Raw genomic sequence first — 18,823 nt, 5'->3', positions numbered from 1 at the left:
TTTTTTTTTTTTTTTTTTTGCAGGATTCCACCTTCAAGATATATTTTTGGGGGGCTCACAGGTGAAGGGGGAAGTACAACAGTATAAGAATTTCTTCCTGAAAACTTTTTATGTTAAATGGATATAAGAAAAGTGAATTCTTTGGTTAAAAACTGTACACAATTCCAAGCTCCATCTTTCCCCTTTTTTCCCAGACTGCAAGTGGATCTCCAGAAAATGTAACTAGAGTTGATAAGCTAAGGAAAGATTTGCCTTTTCTGGTTTGAAACTCATACCCTTTTATTCCTAAGGGATATCTGATTCATAAGCAGTAGAATGGGCTAAAAATCAGCCCCCTGTCTATGGGCTAAGAGAGTTCTAGCTTGGAGACCAAGGTATACGAGAATAATGTGAATGTATTTCCTTCACATTAAACAATTCCATTCTGATATTTTTAAAAGGAGAGAGAGAAAGCCAATTATTTTCCTATTCATCATGGTAAGACATTGAAAACAAGTGTTCTTCCAGCTTAATTTACCAGCTACCATTAAGTGGTTAATCCTTTTAGATAATAATCTAAATTATCCCCCAAACCTGAGGGGATAGTATGTGCAGATGAGAGAATGTGAATATGAAACCGTTTTTGAGGTCTTCACAGCACTTTGTTAGTGACTCCTGGAAGAAAACTCTGTTAGTACAAAACACAATTAATGGCAAATGCCTCAGGGTTCTGTGTGGGACTCGCTGCTCCTACTTTATGCCAAAAGATAAATGATGGAGATGGGTAGCTCTTTCCTTTCTTGTGTTCTGTGTTCATGCCACCCCTCTTCTCTGTGACAAAGTCAGCTTGTGCCTTACAGGTTGAATATGACACAGAACCCATTCGATTTATCCCCCATGGGTGACTGACGCAGCTCTCTCTGCCCATCTTGGTGCCCACTGGGCAGCTGAGCTTGCCAAGTCCAAACCCAAGCCTCAGTGTCAATGTTCTAACCCAAAACCCTCAGTACCCGTCTTGGGTTTTGGGTTAAAACATTCCAAGTCCCAGAGCAAGTGAAGGCAGGCCTGCTCGAAACCTTCTGATGGATTTCCAGTGCATGGAGGAGGGAACCAGAGCGGACCTCAGCCTAGAAGGTCCCCTAGGAACGGTCTCTCCAGCTTCAGCAGACAGAGCAATCCTAGACCCAATCATGATATCCACCACCACCACAAGCTCTTCTCTTCCTCAGTCGTCTTGCCCTACCCCTAGAGTGATCTTATCTCCTTAATGTTTGTCAAGCTCACTCCCACTCATTCTCAGAGTTCCAACTGGAAAGCCATTTTCTTAGAGGCCTGCTGGGAACCACCAAGCTGAGGCTGTCCCCCAGGTGTGTGTAATTGTGTGCATGCTTCCAAGCACTTTTAAAATAAGTTATTAAGAGAAGTAAGTACAGGCTGGGCACAGTGGCTCACACCTGTAATCCCAGCACTTTGGGAGGCCAAGGTGGGTGGATCACCTGAAGTCAGGAGTTTGAGACCAGCCTGACCAACACAGAGAAACCCTGTCTCTCCTGAAAATACAAAATTAGCCAGGCATGATGGTACATGCCTATAATCCCAGCTACTCAAGAGGCTGAGGCAAGAATTGCTTGAACCTGGGAGGTGGAGGTTGTGGTGAGCTGAGATCGTGCCATTGCACTCCAGCCTGGACAACAAGCGCAAAACTCCGTTTCAAAAAAAAAAAGTAAGTACAAACTTTGCTGCCCACCTTTTTTCCACTCATTTGTAAACTTCATGAGAGGAGAGAGAGTGTGTTTTGCTCATTTTTATTTGCCTGGTTTTGGGTACATAGTAATTTACAAATATTTGTGAAATAAATGAGTTTAGGAAATGTAATAAAAGCAATATTTAAAGACACATCCTAAAGCCACCTTAGGAAGTAAGGGAAGAGGAGCAAACGTAGTGGAATAAATAAAGAGTTGGCATAAAGGGGTTGAGGTCCAGACCATCTAGCTCCAAAGCACAGAACAGCACGTCCAGTCTTTATTCCATACACCCTGTACTACTGGAATAACCTGGGAATTTGGCCCAATATAGCATCTGAAGAACTGTCCACAGACTGTACAATACTCCCAGTTCAACACTGGCTTCGATGGTTAACATTTTGTTCTCAGAAACCATCCAAAGGTCTTAGAAATGCTAATATCCTAACATTCATATTGCATCCTCCAGTATCTCTCACACCCAGAGACAGAGACAGGAACAACAAAAAACAGAATCCTTTGCTGAATCATAAATCCCCATTTTTGGTTTAGAAACTGTGAGAACAGAGCTTACATGTGTGTCAACCTCAAAGTTAGGGAGGTGTTCCAACACAGCCTCCCTTCCCTCAGTAACCTACTGCAAGGATGTAATTTACTATTTTATTTATAGCATTTTTCTAACTGTATTTTTAATCTTTACTTAGGGATAATGAGCTCCATAAGTTTACTACCTGCTGTATGAAGTTGTAATTTTACAAACTTCTTTGAAACCCATGTTCTCTAATGTTTCAAGCCACACTGTGCCCCTTCTCTTTCTCTTTCTGTCTCTCTCTCTCTCTCCCCCTCTGATAGTTTATCAGATGGGGAAGGTCCTATTTGTCCTTTCTCCCTACCTCTCCACTGCTCATCTCAGCACTTTGGCCCTCTTATGTCTGGTAGCTTCCTTATGGCCAGTTCCTTTCTCAATGGACTTGCTGTATAGAGAACCATTCAGAAGAATACGGTTTCTCTGCTACTGCTGCTGCTCAAAGGATGACCTGAACCAGAGGCATCACTCTGGGCTCATTAGGAATGCAGAATTCCAGTCCCCACCCTAGGTGCTGAATCTGAATCTGCTTAACTAAACAGTAGATGACTTCTTTGTCCATGAAAGTTTAAGGAGCTGCTCTAGAGAAACTTCATCTCCGTTCTCAAGAGCCTTTGCCAGGCCAAGCATGGTGGCTCATGCCTGTAATCCCGGAACTTTGGGAGGCTGAGGCAGGTGGATCATGAGGTCAGGAGTTCAAGACCAGCCTGGCCAACATGGAAACCCTCTCTCTACTAAAAATACAAAAATTAGCTGGGCATGTCTGTAATCCCAGCTACTCGGGAGGCTGAGGCAGGAGAATCACTTGAAGCCAGGAGGCACAGGTTGCAGTAAGCCGAGATCATGCCACTGCACTCCAGCCTGGGTGACAGAGCAAGACTCCATCTTGGGGAAAAAAAAAAAAAAAAGCCTTTCCCTAGGGGGCTCCTTCCCAGGTGGTCCCAGACCCTGCCCCCGCAGCAGACCCTTTCCCTACACGGCAGCTAGTCTCTTCCTCTCTTGGATTCAGAAGACCTCAAGGGGTCTCAGGACTCTGAACTTAAAGCAAATGATGGTTTCAGGGGTTCTGGTAGTAAATATCTGTTGCTTTATGAATTTAATAAAGTGTTGTGAGCTGCCACGTGATCTTATATGTAAAGAGCGTCTCTACCTATATGCATATTTGATATGTGTGTATATAATACATGATAATGAAGTTCTCACAGTAGTTTATGTGAAACACACACCCCACATTCTGATCATATATAATATATTCTAGAGAAAACAGCACAGCCTTTGGAATTAGACAGAACTGGGGCTTAGCCTGTCTCCACCACAACTAGTGGCGGAAGCTTGAGTAGGTCACAGGGCCTGTCTAACCCTCAGATTCCTCATCTATAAAATGAGGGCAACTGTCACCTTGCAGAGTAGCTGTGGGATTATAAATTGGGTATAGTCTGTGTTTGCCGCAGCTCCTGGCACGTACCAGGTATGTAGCAACTTGTCGTCCTGTCATCATCATACACACGCAATGCAGGTTTCTGTTCGTGCCTAGATATTCAGTTACATTCCACGCAGCTCTCAATCAATCCCTATACTCCTTCTTGCATTAAACTGGTCCTGCTCAGTGCTTTAATCAGATGGCTTCTTGATCCTAAAACCTCCTTTGGAAGTTTCCCCACAAATGGGCGCAAAGTTAGCTCTGCAGCTGTAAGGCAGTCTGTGCACGCTGTCGGCCACCTTTGCCAATTCCTCAACCTTTTAGAGAGAAGCATCTAACCAACCCCATTCCTGACCACGCGAGTTCCTGCCTCACTCTAGGGCAGTGGTTCTCAATGAGGGCACAAAAATCTCAACAGGGCACACTGGCAGTGTTCTGGAGATGTTTTTGGTTGTCACATGGGGAGAGGAAGGATGCTAATGGCCCTAGTGGGTGGAGACCAGGGACACTGCTGCACATCCTTCAGTGTGTTTCGCCATCACGGACAGCCCTCCACGATGGGGAAACGTCTGGCTCCGAGTTGAGGGTAGCACAGTACTGAGGTTGAGAAGCTGATCTAGTTTAAAGTTGGGATGGCATTCAACTCAGTAAGTGGCCTTCTTACCATTAAACTGGTATCTTCCATTCTTTTCACTGTCTTCCACTTCCCCTCACAAGGGAGGGCCTCAAGCTCACTTAACCCTTTATGCCCCATCAGGAGTTTCAAATCTCTCTGGAATGGCCTGGCGGCTCGTTTCCTGCTGGAAATGAGTGGTGTTGCCTTTGTTCACTTCATAGCTGGAACAACTTGGTGGGTGCAGGGAGAGCCACACAGGCACATCCTATGACATGTCATCCACGCTGCCACTCGACAGGAAGGAAGATGCACAAGGATTCTGGCACAAGGCCTCATATGTGCTTGATTCTTCTCTTGACCAATTTGGCCCAATCAGATAAATGAATTTTTCTCCTGTGAATGAAGATAGAGTCTCCCCTTCCCCTGCTCTAGGGAAGTGAGCAAGGAAGCAAGCATGCAGCCCCGATCTTTTCTGGGAGTCATGATACGGCCTTGAAGGAGAGCAAGGTTGAGAATGAAACCACTGCCAAGGACATCACAGCAGAAAGACAGACAGAAAGAACCTGGGTCCTTGTGGACAGAGTCATGTCCTAGATCTAGTCATGTCCAACAGACATAGTCCTTAAGGACACTCTGGTTCCTGCTGTGAGAGGGGCTCTGCCTCCCTGTTTGTCAGTTTCTCACTTAGAGGAAGAGCAACCTAACTGATCATTTATCCATCTCGGCTGAACTAGCCACTGCATCAAGAGCCCTCCTTCCAAAGAGGCTGGAAATTTTAAACTCCAACTCAAGGCCTTCATCGAAGCTGCCTGGGTCCACTGCCACCCCATTTCCTTCCCCGTCCTCTCCTTCCTAAGTTCACCAGCCAAACCTCTTTCCTTCTCTGCTCCTCAGCCCATACCCATCCCTGCCAGGGCTCTGTGGCCTTACTTGTACAATTTACCCACCGTGGCCTCAGGTACAAGGGTTTATGACGTCCATAACAAGTACTTGCTAATCTCTCAGAAGCCACCGGGTATATGGAATCCTGCAGTTTATCTGGATGATGAAACTATTTCATTTTTTATTCTTCTTAGTTGGCATCAGTGCCTGAGAATAGAATTTGGATGCGTGCTTTGCCTAAAAGGAAAGAGCTGACAGAGCTTGCAACTGGCAATGTATCAGTTCCACCTCAAGGAAATCAACAGGGAGAAGCTAATGAAACGGAACAGTTCTCATATTAACCAGTTAGCTATTCAGCTTAGGACAGATGTGGAAAATAAGCCCATATGAGACAAATTCATTAAAGTGAAATTATCCATTCAACACCTTGATATCTGAGCAGACTGATGTTTCAAAATTATTATAATTATGATCATGGGGATAAAGAGAGCCAAACTTTCGAAAGAAGACTTGAAAAAAATTAAAAATTCTAGCACTACCCTGTGAGATGGAAATAATGAGCTGGTCACAGATCCCCAGGATATCAGCAATTGCTCTAAATCCTTCTTGATGAGGAATCTGTGACTCTGAACTCAACATTAATTCAAATGCAAATAATATCTCTTCCCCCTGAGAATCATTATTCCTGATTCAGCAGGCAGTTTAATGGGAAATCTGCAGGTGCACTGCAGACTTTGAGCCAGAGAAGTTGTTCCCGCTCCAGATGAAGCTTTGACTCCTGAACACATGGAATCTGACAATCAGACTCCAGAGATTCGAATTCTCTCAGTGCCTCTGAGATAGTAGACCCTCGGTAAAGCATATGGAACTCAGTAGGGCATAGATCTCGTACCTGCAGCCTGGAAAATGTCACAAACCTCTGTCTGCTTCTCTGAAACACACACCCCGTTTTAGTAGCTGTTAAGCACCTCAACCCTTTGCACAGAAGTTCTTAAATACCACCTGCAGAAGACAGTCAGCCTCCAGCCTTGTCATCTTGAGGTAACCCACAGAGAAGAAAAGGCTGGAAGCCTCTAGAATTATCTTGCTCAGGTTGGACTGTCTGATACCGGGAAAATTACATGGCCATTCTGTACCTCAGTTTCTCCATCATCAAAATAAGAAAACTAATAACATCTGCTTTGTAGGATTGTGGTATGGTTTAAGAGCTATAACAAACTTTTCATAGGCAAGATAACAGAAGGGTTAACAGTATGGATTCTGAAACCAGGCTTTCTTGGTCCAAATCTGGGCTTACTTATTAATAACCTTGGAAAAACAAACTTTTTTTTTTTAACATTAGTTACCCCAGTATAAAATGGGGGTGATAATATTAACAACCTGAGTTGTTATAAAAATTAACATTTTCAAATAATTTAGACCAGTGACTGACTTATATACCAAACACTGTGTAATCACTTACGGCATAAGCAGTGCTCAGGCCATAATGAGAGCTCAGTAAATGTTCTATGTTAACATAAGCATTGTCAGTATTTCCATGAGTAGTCGTAACACCATAGAAGAAACAGAGAATCGTATTTCCAAAGATAGAATAGAAAGAGGCATGGCACTTTCAGTTAGAAAGTACCTCTCAGCAATTTTTTTTTTTTACCAGGTTTTACATGTATAATAATGTAATCTTTTCAGGATTGTATAACAAAATGCTATAGACTGGCTGGCTTAAACAACAGAAATTCATTGGTTCACAGGTCTGGAGACTGGTGGTCCAAGATCAGGGTGTCAGCATGGTTAGATTCTGGTGTAGACTCTCTTCCTGACTTGAAAACTATGCCTTCTCATTGTGTCTTCACATGGCAGAAAGACAGAGAGAGAGCTCAGCCTCTTCCAGTAAAACCATAGTCTTATTGGATTAGAGGCCCATTCTTAGGACCTCATTTAAGCTTTTGTATCTCCTAAAGGGCCCATCTCCAGATATAGTTACATTGCGGCTTAAGGCTTCAACATATTTTGAGGGGGGTATAATTCAGTCTATAGCAATATCACAATAGAAAGGCCGTGTGATGCTTTGGCATACCCTGGTGACTCAGGGATGGCTAACTAGAATACAACAGGTACCCAAATGCCATTCTTACTGAGAAGTCTGGAAACGTATTTCTGAGATAAGCAGAAGAGACATGGTTTAGCAAGGTGGGAAGCTACCATATGGCTGTGTGTGACAAGCACGGGTCTAACTAGCCATGGACACATGAAGTCCTTCAGCGCTTAACAATGCCGAGTCCTATCATTGATTGTGTTCCAGAATCCTACACCCACGCACGTGCGGCAGATAAGCTGTCCATACCCAAGAAGTATAAACACCACAACAGTCCTTGCTTGTCAGTCTGGCAGGGTCACAAAGACCTGCCTGGGATCAGTGTTTCTTAAAGCAACTGCTAGAAAAGTGACACCTAATTATTCCAAGAACAGAGCTGTAAGAGACATGCTGATTCAACAAATGGGTAACTATATATACTTGTTTTATTTGATAAATCTATCCCTAAAAAATGGTGTGCAGAAAAAAAAAAATGGAGACGTAAATCATGATGAATATTCAGTTAAAACAAGCCTGTAGCAAATCTGAAAAATCTGTGGAAATACAAATAATCACCCCTCATTTTAGCTTTTGAGGTTTTTTTCTGTTATTGTAACTTGATAGACCCATCGAGTTTACGTTAGCCAGGATTTATATTTTTTTTGAGGGCCTTTACTTGTCTATTACTTTTTTTATTCTAGATTGTACTAGTAAGAATTTAAAGATGTTACAAGGTAAGTAAGAGTTTAGATAAAGTTCTGTTATACAGAACTTTCTCTTGGTTATTTCAGGGCAAATGAGTTTTAAAGTACCTGCATGGTAAACATTAATCACTGCATCTTACCACACCTTGCAGATTTGACATTGTCAAAGGTTACAATTTCATTATGATAGTCTTACAATGTGATTAGAATCCTGTATTAGCTAAAGCCATTTTCTTTTCAAGGACAACATTTAAAGCAAAAAGGGAAAAAAATAGATATATATGAAAAGAAGAAAAGAAAAAAATTTGTCTCCTTGACCTTCAGTGTTGGGGGAAATGACTAGGAAAAAACCCAGTTTTCTCCTTTGCTTCTAGGTCAACTTAATTTCCAAGGTTTTTCTAACTCATTATCAATTTCAAAAAATAAAAATACATAAAATGAAGAAATAGATCACAGCTCCTTATTTATCAGAGACACATCCCTTAATCTTCTCTTTAACCATCTGGCAGTGTATATTCAGTTTTTCTTTCTGCCTTTAGTTTCACAGATAAGGGACATTTCTAACCTCTTGCTTCTCTTATTTGTTGATGTTTCTTGTCTCCTTGTAGTTACAGCATTATCTTGACTAGGGTTTTACCTCCACATCTGTGTTATCCTCAGATGGTGATGGCATGCTACCAGACTGAGCCATTAGCAAAACATCCTGATGGGGCACAACCACCTACCTCCGTTTCGTCTGTTACCACGTGGCCCAGAGCCTTTCCTCTCTACACCAGCTGAACCATAGTTCATCTAGGGGAGGAAACGGTAGGCTGGAAGCAAGGCCAGGAACAGGTCAGCCCTCTCATGCAGTAAGAGATAGACCAGAAAAGCCCAGGCCGATGTCCTTAGCCCCCTCTGTCTCCTGTTTTCAATGGAAACCATACTTGAGTAATACCAGAGCCACCACAACCTCAAATTCCTTCTCTGTCTTCTCTAACCTGAGGGAAGGCCACAGTCTGATGGAGGCCCTCTGGTTAGGAGGTAGAGGCTGAGAGCTCCTCTGGGTTACTTGCTGTTTACTCTTTGGAACCAGAAAGTGACCAAACACCAGAAAACCTGCTACTTGGGACCCTACAGAGTGGTCTATTTATTTCTGTTTGCAAATAGAGGGACACAGATCTTCCCCACTCCCTCCATGGTGGGGCTTTTTCTAATGACCTTCACTTGCCTGTCAAGCTGTTCTGACTGCTCATGTCTACAGCCCTTGTTCCAATAACCAAGTCGGATAATATAACATTCAGAAAATCTTGGTCCCATTCCTTCTTCTGTAAACATTTCAAAAACCACAGAACAAAGGAAACAGAAGAGAAGTTTCATGCTGAAATCTAGTGCTCACCTATGTTGGCCTGCATGGGATATAGTTTACTCTAGAGGTTTGAGTCTCACTGAGGATCCTTGAACCACAAAAACTGCATCAATGTGCATTGCCCCTTCTGAGCTCCCAAACCAATATTACAATTGCATTGACTTGAGACTTTGCCTGAGTCACAGGTTCCAAGGCTTGAGAGTAGATCAGGATCACCAAGGGAACAGGTTAAAAATGCCGATTTCCAGGTTCCATCCTCCAGGGATTTGATTTAGGAGATATAAGATAGGGGCACAGAACTGTGAATTTTTAGCTACAGATTTGTTGATTTTGAAGCAAGAAAGTCTAAGACCGCATTTATACACTGGCCTCAGTCAAAGTGAACATTTTTTAAATTCTCAAGAGGGCCCTACCTTTTCCTGAAGGATGGATTATTTTCTTTCCTTCAGACTAAGTACTCAAGATTAAACAGTAGGCTGGACACAAGGCTAGGACTGGCTCCAGGCCCTGAAAATATCTTAAGGCCTTGCTGAGATGAACAATATGTTTTGGGCTCATTGAATTGCTCTTTATTAATTAAGTAAAGATTTTCTAATTCATACTATATGCCAGGCACTGAGGATATAAGGATGAGAGAAGCAACTCTTGCCCTCAGGAGCTCGCGAGCACATGGGGAAGATGTTCAGCAAAATTGGTGATTGCAATAAGGCGGAAGAGATGCCATTGCAAACACAGCCACAGTTGCTACGTGAGTGCCAAAGAGGAGCATCACCTGACAGGGGTTTAGGAAATCTGCTCAGAGGAGGTGGCCTCAGAAGAGGGCTTCAGGTAAGGAGGAGAGATTAACCAGGCCAAGAAGATAAAGAGGGAGTCATATTTGCAAAAGCACAGAGCAGACTGGAGCAGAGCATCCTCAAGCAACTATGAGGAGTTAAATATGTTCAGGGTAAGGACTCGTAAGAAGAATGACAAGGTGTGTGAGTCCGTTCAGGCTGCTGTAACAACATACCATGGACCAGGTGACTTCTACCAACAGAAATGTATTTCTTACAGTTCTGAAGGCTGTGAAGTCCAACATCAAAGGATCAGCAGATGCTGTGTCTGGTGAGGGCCCTCTTCCTCCTGGTTCACAGGTGGTTCTCTTCTACTGTGTCGTCACATGGCAGAAGGGACGAGGGAGTTTTTCTGGGGCCTCTTTTATAAGGACATTCATCTCATCCATGAGGGCTCCACCCTCATGACCTAATCGCCTCCCAAAGACCCACCTCTCAATACCATCCTGGAGGGTAGGATTTCAACATATAGATTTCAAGGATGGGGGGACACAAGGAGAAGAAGCCGAAGGAGTAAAGCAGGATGTAAATCAAACTTAGGAGTTTGGAAATTATTTATTCAGTAGTGAGGAGCTATTGGAAGGTTCTGGTGTATGCAGAAGATGGATCAGATGGGGAAAAATTGGTGTTGAGATTATTACCTCAACATAACCAGGCTCAAATACCAAAACTTAATAACACCAAAATGTCTGTGGCTTGGCTCCATGTTTTTTCTTCTAAGTAATAAAAAAAGTTGAAAGTTTCTATTACACATAGAAATCTGTTGACAATTTTAATCTGATGGCAGCTATGGCACTGTGACTGTTCATGTCAGAGTCCTTTGCCAGTAGAAACAAAGAAGCTGCTGCTGCTGGCATGCTTCAACTCGGTTTTATTTCCTTATTTTAGAAAGTCTCTTCCTTTTGTTAAATCCGTCTTCTTTTTGAAAGCTAGGATCTTCTTGATGGATCCTTTGAGTTATTCTAGGACAATGCCTTTGTAGCTCAAAAGTGTGGTTGGCTGCAAACTCTTCAACAGCTTTCAAACCCTCTACCACAGTCTACAGCCTGCCTTTCCAGAAATAGCCTCTCAATGTCTGCTGCACTGTATCCAGATGGTTAGAGTCCAGACCAGCCACGAGATTGCCTGAACCTGTGCCTTGGCTCAAACACTTTCTTCTGCCTTCCACTAAGAATGCCCTCCCTCCAGCCCTATCCACCCATCATTATTTTTCTGATTCTGTGAGTTCAAGTGCCTGAGTTTAAAGATACCTTCTCTGATGACCTAAGCAGAATTGCTTCCACTCTGGACTTCCTCAGTTTGATTGTCTTCTAGAGTTTGGCTTGCATTATAGTTACCTGTGCACAAATCTGCCCTGTGAAACCCTTTAAGGACATGACCCTGTCAGGGTCAACTTTGTCTCCATATTCCTTGCTTAGTGACTACACAAGCCTGAGTTACACTGTACAGGGCTACTTTTCCATATTTCAGAAACTGAGCTTTAATAACCACAATCCACACGAAAGCTCCGGCTCATAATCAGAGCTACAGCTACCATTGACTGAGGGCTTACTATGGGTCAGGCATGGAACTGAGATTTTTTTCACATGTATATATACTAATATTAATATATATGCGTATATGTATATGTTTATGTGTATATAGGTATAAATACATATATTGGATATTGGTCCTAATGGATTTTCTGTGTGTTCCTTTCTGACCATAGAGAAACCTCCCATAGAGACAAAATATGTCTACAAGAAGGGTCACTGCTCTTGCAAGGAAAATATGTATATCTATGTATAGATATACACATATATATGTATAAATATATACATATATACACATAGACATACATTTATGTAGATATGTTTATATGTGCCCATAGATTGTATATTTGACAACATATATGTGTATATATGTATGTTGGGTGTGTGTGTGTGTGTGTGTGTGTGTGTGTGTGTGTGTATTCAACTAATCCCACATAATGGATTCTCTCCTTTTTAGAGATGAGTAAACTGAATTGTAGAGAGCTTAGGTGACTTGCAAGAGACTTCACTGCTGAGCAGGGGGGCCATCTGTGGCCACCCTCCTGTCACAGGGAAGCCTGCACATGTAAGTTGCTCCACCCCTGCCCCAGGTGACTCCTGGGTAACAGCTGTGAAATATTTTGATCCATCCTGAGGCTTCTCTGCTAGTCCTACTGGAAAGTCTGGAAGGAGGCGTAGGGGGCATGGAGAAGAAATAAAAACAGAATCCCGTGGAGTCACTACGTTGTAGAAGAAAAGAGAAAGACAAGTCAGGGGTGGAGAAAGGAAAAGAAGGGTTAGAGACCGGGGAATGCGGAATAGTGAACAGCATAGGTTATCAGAGCACAGCTCTGTTCTGGCTGTTTTCACTGGAGCACACTCACTTTCACGTGTGGGATGGCTGTCCCCGCCACTGGCCTGTAAGCTCCGGGAGGGAAGAGACCATGACGATTAGCTATATTCCTAGTGCTTGGCACAGTGATAATTATCATTATAACAACAGCAGCCATTATTTATTGAGCACCTGTGATGTGCCAGGGCGCTGTTCTATGCATGTCTCCCATATTATCTAATCCTCACAAAACCTTATGAGATCAGTAAGATTATCAACTCTATTCAATAGGTGAGGAAACTGAGTCCCAGAGAGGCTGCATAACTTACCTGGATCACACATCTAAGACAAGTCAGGGCTGGCTGTGCAGACAGATGCTCTGTCTTGCCTTTAACCGTGACGCTGTACCACTCCCAAGGCACACGAATTAGCCATTTATTAGGCATTTACTGAAGAAAATAATGAACAAAGATGGGAAGGTCACCAGGACCTAGAACAGGAAGGAGGTAAAGGATTATGAAAACTGAAAAGAATCTTTGGATTTACGAAGTTAAGAGGATATTGGTGGTGTTCAAGAGAGCATGGTGGAGTCCTCTCTCTGTCCCCAGGTAAGCTGGGAGTGCCCAAGGCATCTTTGGCTCTTAGCACAGTTGGTGGAACCTGGTCTGCACTCAGGATACCTGCCAAGGCAGGGGGCCACATGTCCTGACTCTCCACATTCCTTCCCAAGCCGCCCACTGGTCCCTATGAAGGCTCCTGGGAGTGACTGAAAAACTGGCATTCTTGGTCCTGCAGAGACGTCAAAGAGAGGAAACGTTGAAGACAGAAACCCAAAACTCTCAGTTTATAACTTTGAACTGTGACTGGGGAGCGGGGTGGGGAATAGCTTTCATTGGCTACAGCCACCACATCAAAACTAAGTAAAACATGAGAACTGCGAACCACATGAAGAGAGAGCGCGCCAACCTCAGTGAGACTCTTCACACTTAAGACGCTTCTTGGTAGCACTGAAGCCTCCCAAATGAAAAACAAGCACCGTTGTTCTTTACGGTCCAAATCACTTCAAAAGAAACTCACAAGCCCCAAAAAGATAAAGCCCAGCTTAAACGTGCACCCCACCCCACTTCCTCGCTGGCTTCTTCCTCCGTGCATTGCCAGAACCTGCTCCACTAAACAGCAGGGTGTGGGGGAGGGAACAGGCAGAAGAGGTGAAGGCCCTGGCCACCCTCTGTGTGTGACTGCCATCTGCGTATGGCACAGCCCAGGCCCCATGAGCAGAGAGTTGCCACCGCGCCGCATGTCCGTGTAGCCGGCCAGCTGGATCAATGAGCTCAGCCACACTCAGCTCCAGGAGGCTGCAGATTTCTGACTCAGATCTCAGCAAGTAGCACTGACATCTATTACCCCAGAAAGAGATGGGATATTGGGCCTAATGGATTTTCTGTGTGTTCCTTTCTGACCATAGAGAGACCTCCCACAGAGACGAAATATGTCTACAAGAAGGGTCACTGCCCTTGCAAAGAAAATGTGATCCCAGCATGGCTGTAGTTGCTGGCAGCAGAAAGGTAAAGGGAAGCAGCAGAAACAGGCCAGCCTGGTGGGGAGCAAGCTGGTAGGAGCTCCACTCCACTGGGTGAAAGGGAAGTGAGCCGGGTAGAGGCAGCAGGAACAAGGGAGCAGTCAAAGTCCCTTAACACTGGCGTTCAAGAGCCTTTGGGTGGGTATATTTAATTGTGGGTGTGTCCCATTTCTATAATTCACAAAGCGAGGCCGCAGTGTGAGAACTCAAATCAGCAGTCCAGTTTCCCATCCCAGTCCCGCATGCTTAGCCCTCGCCCCCAACCACAGGCACCTGCCCAGAAGTCTCCTGCCTTCTCCCATTAAGAAGGAAAGGGGTTGGCTGGGCGCGGTGGCTCACGCCTGTAATCCCAGCATGTTGGGAGGCCGAGGCGGAAGGATCATGAGGTCAAGAGATCGAGACCATCCCAGCCAACATGGTGAAACCCTGTCGCTACTAAAATATCAAAAATTAGCTGGACGTAGTGACACACACCCATAGTCCCAGCTGCTTGGGAGGTCTGAGGCAGGAGAATCGCTTGCACTCGAGAAGTGGAGGTTGCAGTAAGCCTGGATCGTGCCACTGCACTCCAGCCTGGTGACAGAGCGAGACTCTGTCTCAAAAAAAGAAAAAAAAAAGAAAAGAAAAAGAAGGAGGAGGAGGAGAAGGAGGAGGAAATGGGCAGGGGGACAAACCGACTGACTCAAAAGCCTTTCTTTCCTAGGACTTCATCCAGGACAGCAGAAGTTGTGGCTGAGAGGAGGAGAGGGCCGGAAGCCCTATAGATGCCCCAGGCCTACTGAGGCACAGGACGAGAAGGGAGGAGGCTGCTGTGCTTTCTGTATACCTTGTTCTCTGCCCAGAAGGGTCAGCACAGCCAGGCAGCCCCCAAATGCAGTGGAGGGTAAAGAAAGGAGGACCCCCTTTCTAGAGAAGACTCAGAAGGCTCCTGAGAAAAGGGAAAGGGCAACCCTTTCCCTTTCACTTCCAGTGGGAGGGAGGGAGGAAGGGTATAGAATCAAAATGTACAGCACTTGCAATAGTTTGCTCATTTCTGAAAAAAAATCGGGGTAGATTGGGTGCCCAATGCACCATAGCATTATGTGTGTTTGTAAACGCACGCGGGGCTGTGCACGGGAGTAGGGGGCCTAGAGAGAAAAGTAAAAGGGAAAAGAAGGAAAGTAGCAGAGACAGGTTTGCTCATAAAGTACATAAATAAGAAGACCTTGGTTTCCCACAAACGGCCCCATCTTGGTAGCAGAATGGGACAAAGTGTCACACACCCACAGCGAGTTGTAAATAGAAGGGAAAGGAAGGACAACATTCATATGCATTGGGTGTATAATAAGAATACATGTGTGACCTACATATGTCAGTTTAATTAGGACAAGTGTCCATCCCTAGCAAAGATTGATTACTCATTGTGACCTTGTTTTCGAAAGGATAATGAGAGCAGATGAGACTTTTGCTTTAACAAACTTACTTGGCCAAAATTTTAAAAGCTGGCAATTCTATCTGCTATCAATCCTGATTGATTTGTTTTGTTTTGTTTTTCTCAACTTTACTTGTCTCTGAAATTGTCTGAAATTGAAATGTCTAGGAGCTGTAACCTATGACATGGAAGTGCTATATAATTTCTTTTCAAATGTCAAGCATCTTTAACTAACGTGGATTTTTGTTAAGTACTTGTTTGACATCCAATGTCAGATGGGTTACCAGGAAAGCTGACGTGTAGAAGGATGTCCTGTGTATTGGGCAATGTCCCAGGCTCTGTCTTTTAATTCGGGTCATAAAACTTACACATCTTTGTATGGTAGGTATGACTTCACCCAATATTCTTTCAAAAGAGAAACAGAAGCTTTATACCTTGCACAAAACCACACGGTGGTGAAGTCAGAATACAAGCTGAGGGCCGGTCTGACTCAGAAGCCCACAGTGCTTCCTATGCTATCTCCTCAGTTACCGACGAGAAGTTCACAGCACTGGAACAGAAAAAGACCTTGATGTTGACTCCACCAGCCTCTAATTTTGCAGAGACTAGACTATAGCAGAGGTTAGGTTACTTGTCTACGGCTTACTCAGTAAATTTGGTGATGGAGCTAAATTCATCACCAGATTTGGCTGCCAGTCAGTCGCTAAACTGCTTGCCTGGTGTTCTCTCCACCCTCACCCCCACCCCTACCCCAGCTGTGCCCCAGGCACCATCCACAGATGAAAAGGGACAGCCATCCTCAGGACCTTCCAGACCTGAGCAAGCTGGGAACAGCTGATGCCTCCCCAACTTCCTGACACAACTCCAGGGCTGTGGAGGAGGCCCCATCCCACAGAGCTACTGCAAGAAGAAGATGCTGGGAGCTGAGCTGCTCCCTGGCAATCACCTCCAGGCCAGCTCAAGCCATGCTAAGGGATGGGGGTCATGGGGACAAAAGAGCATTGTGTGTGAGAGAGGGAGCAGGGAGGGAGCGTGGGGAGGAATGCACTGGCAATTTCTTCCTCTCCCAAAGCCTGCCTCGCCCAGCTGTCTCATGGCAAAGGAAGGACCCTCCCTGGAGGGGCTGGAGGCCCACCATGGATGCCTGGAGACTGGAGCTGATTGACTGAATTACTAGATTTCCTCCAAAGGATAGAGGGCTTCATTTGGCCGGCATTGTGTCACTTGCTACAATGGCCCCTGGGTATATAGACGCTGCCTTATGCCATTCCCTTTAATTCCCTTCAAATAGGGACATTTAAAAAGAGTCCAATAACATTTTTCTGAAAGGAACCTCCATCTCCTTTTTTTTTTAAAGAAGAACAGAATCATTTGTCTCCAAAAGGGGGCCCTCCAAAAGAAGCTGGAGGAGCAGAAACCATTTTAATAGCATCTTCTCTTTGCTGAATTGTGTCTTCATTTTACACTGTGGCTTTATTCTCTGCCCCTTTGACACCGCCAGCTGCCTTTCACGTTCCAGCTCAGAAACAGGCTGGCTTCAGGCTGTAACAGGCACCAGCTTCCAAAGCCCTTTCTCCTGATGACTCACGTTAGCTTGTGTGAGCCTGTGAGCCTGTGAGCCCCACACCACAGCTCCAGACCTTTGTTCCTTCGCAAAGTGCATTTAAGCTCCAAGTACTAAAACAGTGTCTACCTAAGTCTCCTGCCTTACAATGGAGTGAAATAATGAATGACACAGTGGAATGTCTGGTTCCTATCTTGCTCAAGTTCATCCTGTTACCAACTCAGCAGCTGGAGGAAGTGACATCACACGCCCAAGCTCGGCTTTGAAGCTGGAGGTGCATACCAAGACACTGTATGTGGTACTGCACTCTGGCCAGGAAGTATCACCCTTGGACCTCATCTGTTAAACTATTTAAAAAAAAAAAAAAAAAGAGGCTGGGACATCAGTTTCTTAACTAGAATTTCAAATCCTATTGTTCTAATGGTGAAAAAAGGCTTTTGTGAATTTTGCTCTTAGCCTGGAAGGTTATCAAAGGAGTAGAGATGAGTTCCTACAAACGTCTTGAAAATTAAATTATTTTTTACAAAACATAAATATATGTGGGGCTAGGAGGGGGTCATGCTCCACTGAGCAGGCTCCCATGTAACCACTGAAGCAGATCCACTGAATGCTAGTCACCAGGGCTTCTTTGCCCAAGTATTCCAAGTCCCGGTCTGTCTGGGGCCGCTTTTCTACTCCTAAGTAAAAGTGCTTTACCAACTGCTTATCTCGAGTTTTTCTTAGTGAGTTACAGCTCTGGGAACTCTCCGTGTGGATCTGAACAGCATGCAAAATCATTTTACTTTGAAGACAAAAGACATTAGCTTCCTATAGCTTCTTAGCCATCTCTACCTCTCTTCCCTTCCCACCCACTTTTCCCTCCCGTCCCCTTCCTCCAGCCCCCACGGCACTACAGAAAATGCTTAGAAAATGAAGGCCACAGCTGCCCTTTCTTCCCATTAAAACAATCAAGAATGATGGTGGGTTTAATATATTTGATTAGAGAAACTCCGATTTGGTGCACTTGAATCAGCTGCCTTTGTCTTCAGCTCCCGATGGCCCGATTTCAGTGGAATGTCCTCTGCTGTCCACTGCCAGCTCACTCAGGCTGGGAAAAAATTCAGATGCTGAAAGCATTGGCTTGGCATGCTTAGAAACATGGTATTTATGCCGTAGAAGATGCCAGGCTCATTTCATCCTAATCAGAGGGAGCACCACTTCATTAAATCATGGTCACTTCCTGGTGACCCTCAGAGTGGTAGCCCTGGGGGGCCTGTGGTACCCTTTATCAGTGTCAATTTTTCATGGATTTTATTGCTTTCCTTCGCTGATATTCACCATTGAAATTCAAGTAAATCCTGTTCAAACAGCCGAGGAGATTCTGGTACCCAACTTGCACAGAGGAAATTGAGAGAATAATAATCACATTTACATATGGCGTCTCTTTCATTCAAAGAACAAATAGAAAACTAATGGAAAATGAGAGAATGTGTCATCATTTCCCCACAAGGTGTTATTTAAAGGGTTTGAAACATTGCCTGGGCAGCCCCTAACTTGCAGGGTACTTGCAAAAGAATTGATCTCATGGGGGGCTGGAGGTTTGGAGAAGGTTGCTTATTGGCACTTAAAATTTATAGAGATTTTTAGGAAGGGCTCTTTTTAAATATTCTAAATAAATGTATACTCTAAATATAAGTCCAAAAATGAGTTCAGGATAAGAGTTTAAATTCCTATGCTACAGAGTTTGTAGGGGTTTGTTTGAATAT

The 18,823-nt window shown here is 44.3% G+C and overlaps 1 long non-coding RNA gene across 1 annotated transcript; it reads left to right on the top strand.

The window, feature by feature from the left end:
• The first annotated feature begins 4,569 nt into the window (after positions 1-4,569).
• Positions 4,570-17,765, top strand: LOC108313889. The gene is made up of 4 exons (XR_001829269.2): positions 4,570-7,723; positions 12,171-12,278; positions 13,990-14,089; positions 14,807-17,765. It is a non-coding gene; the product is annotated as an uncharacterized LOC108313889 (long non-coding RNA).
• Positions 17,766-18,823: the final 1,058 nt, after the last annotated feature.

This window comes from Cebus imitator, unplaced genomic scaffold, assembly GCF_001604975.1.
Source record: "Cebus imitator isolate Cc_AM_T3 unplaced genomic scaffold, Cebus_imitator-1.0 Scaffold145, whole genome shotgun sequence".
Lineage (NCBI taxonomy): Eukaryota > Metazoa > Chordata > Mammalia > Primates > Cebidae > Cebus > Cebus imitator.
The sequence above is the reverse complement of the archived record's forward strand: the minus strand, read 5'-3'. Positions and strand labels throughout refer to the sequence as shown.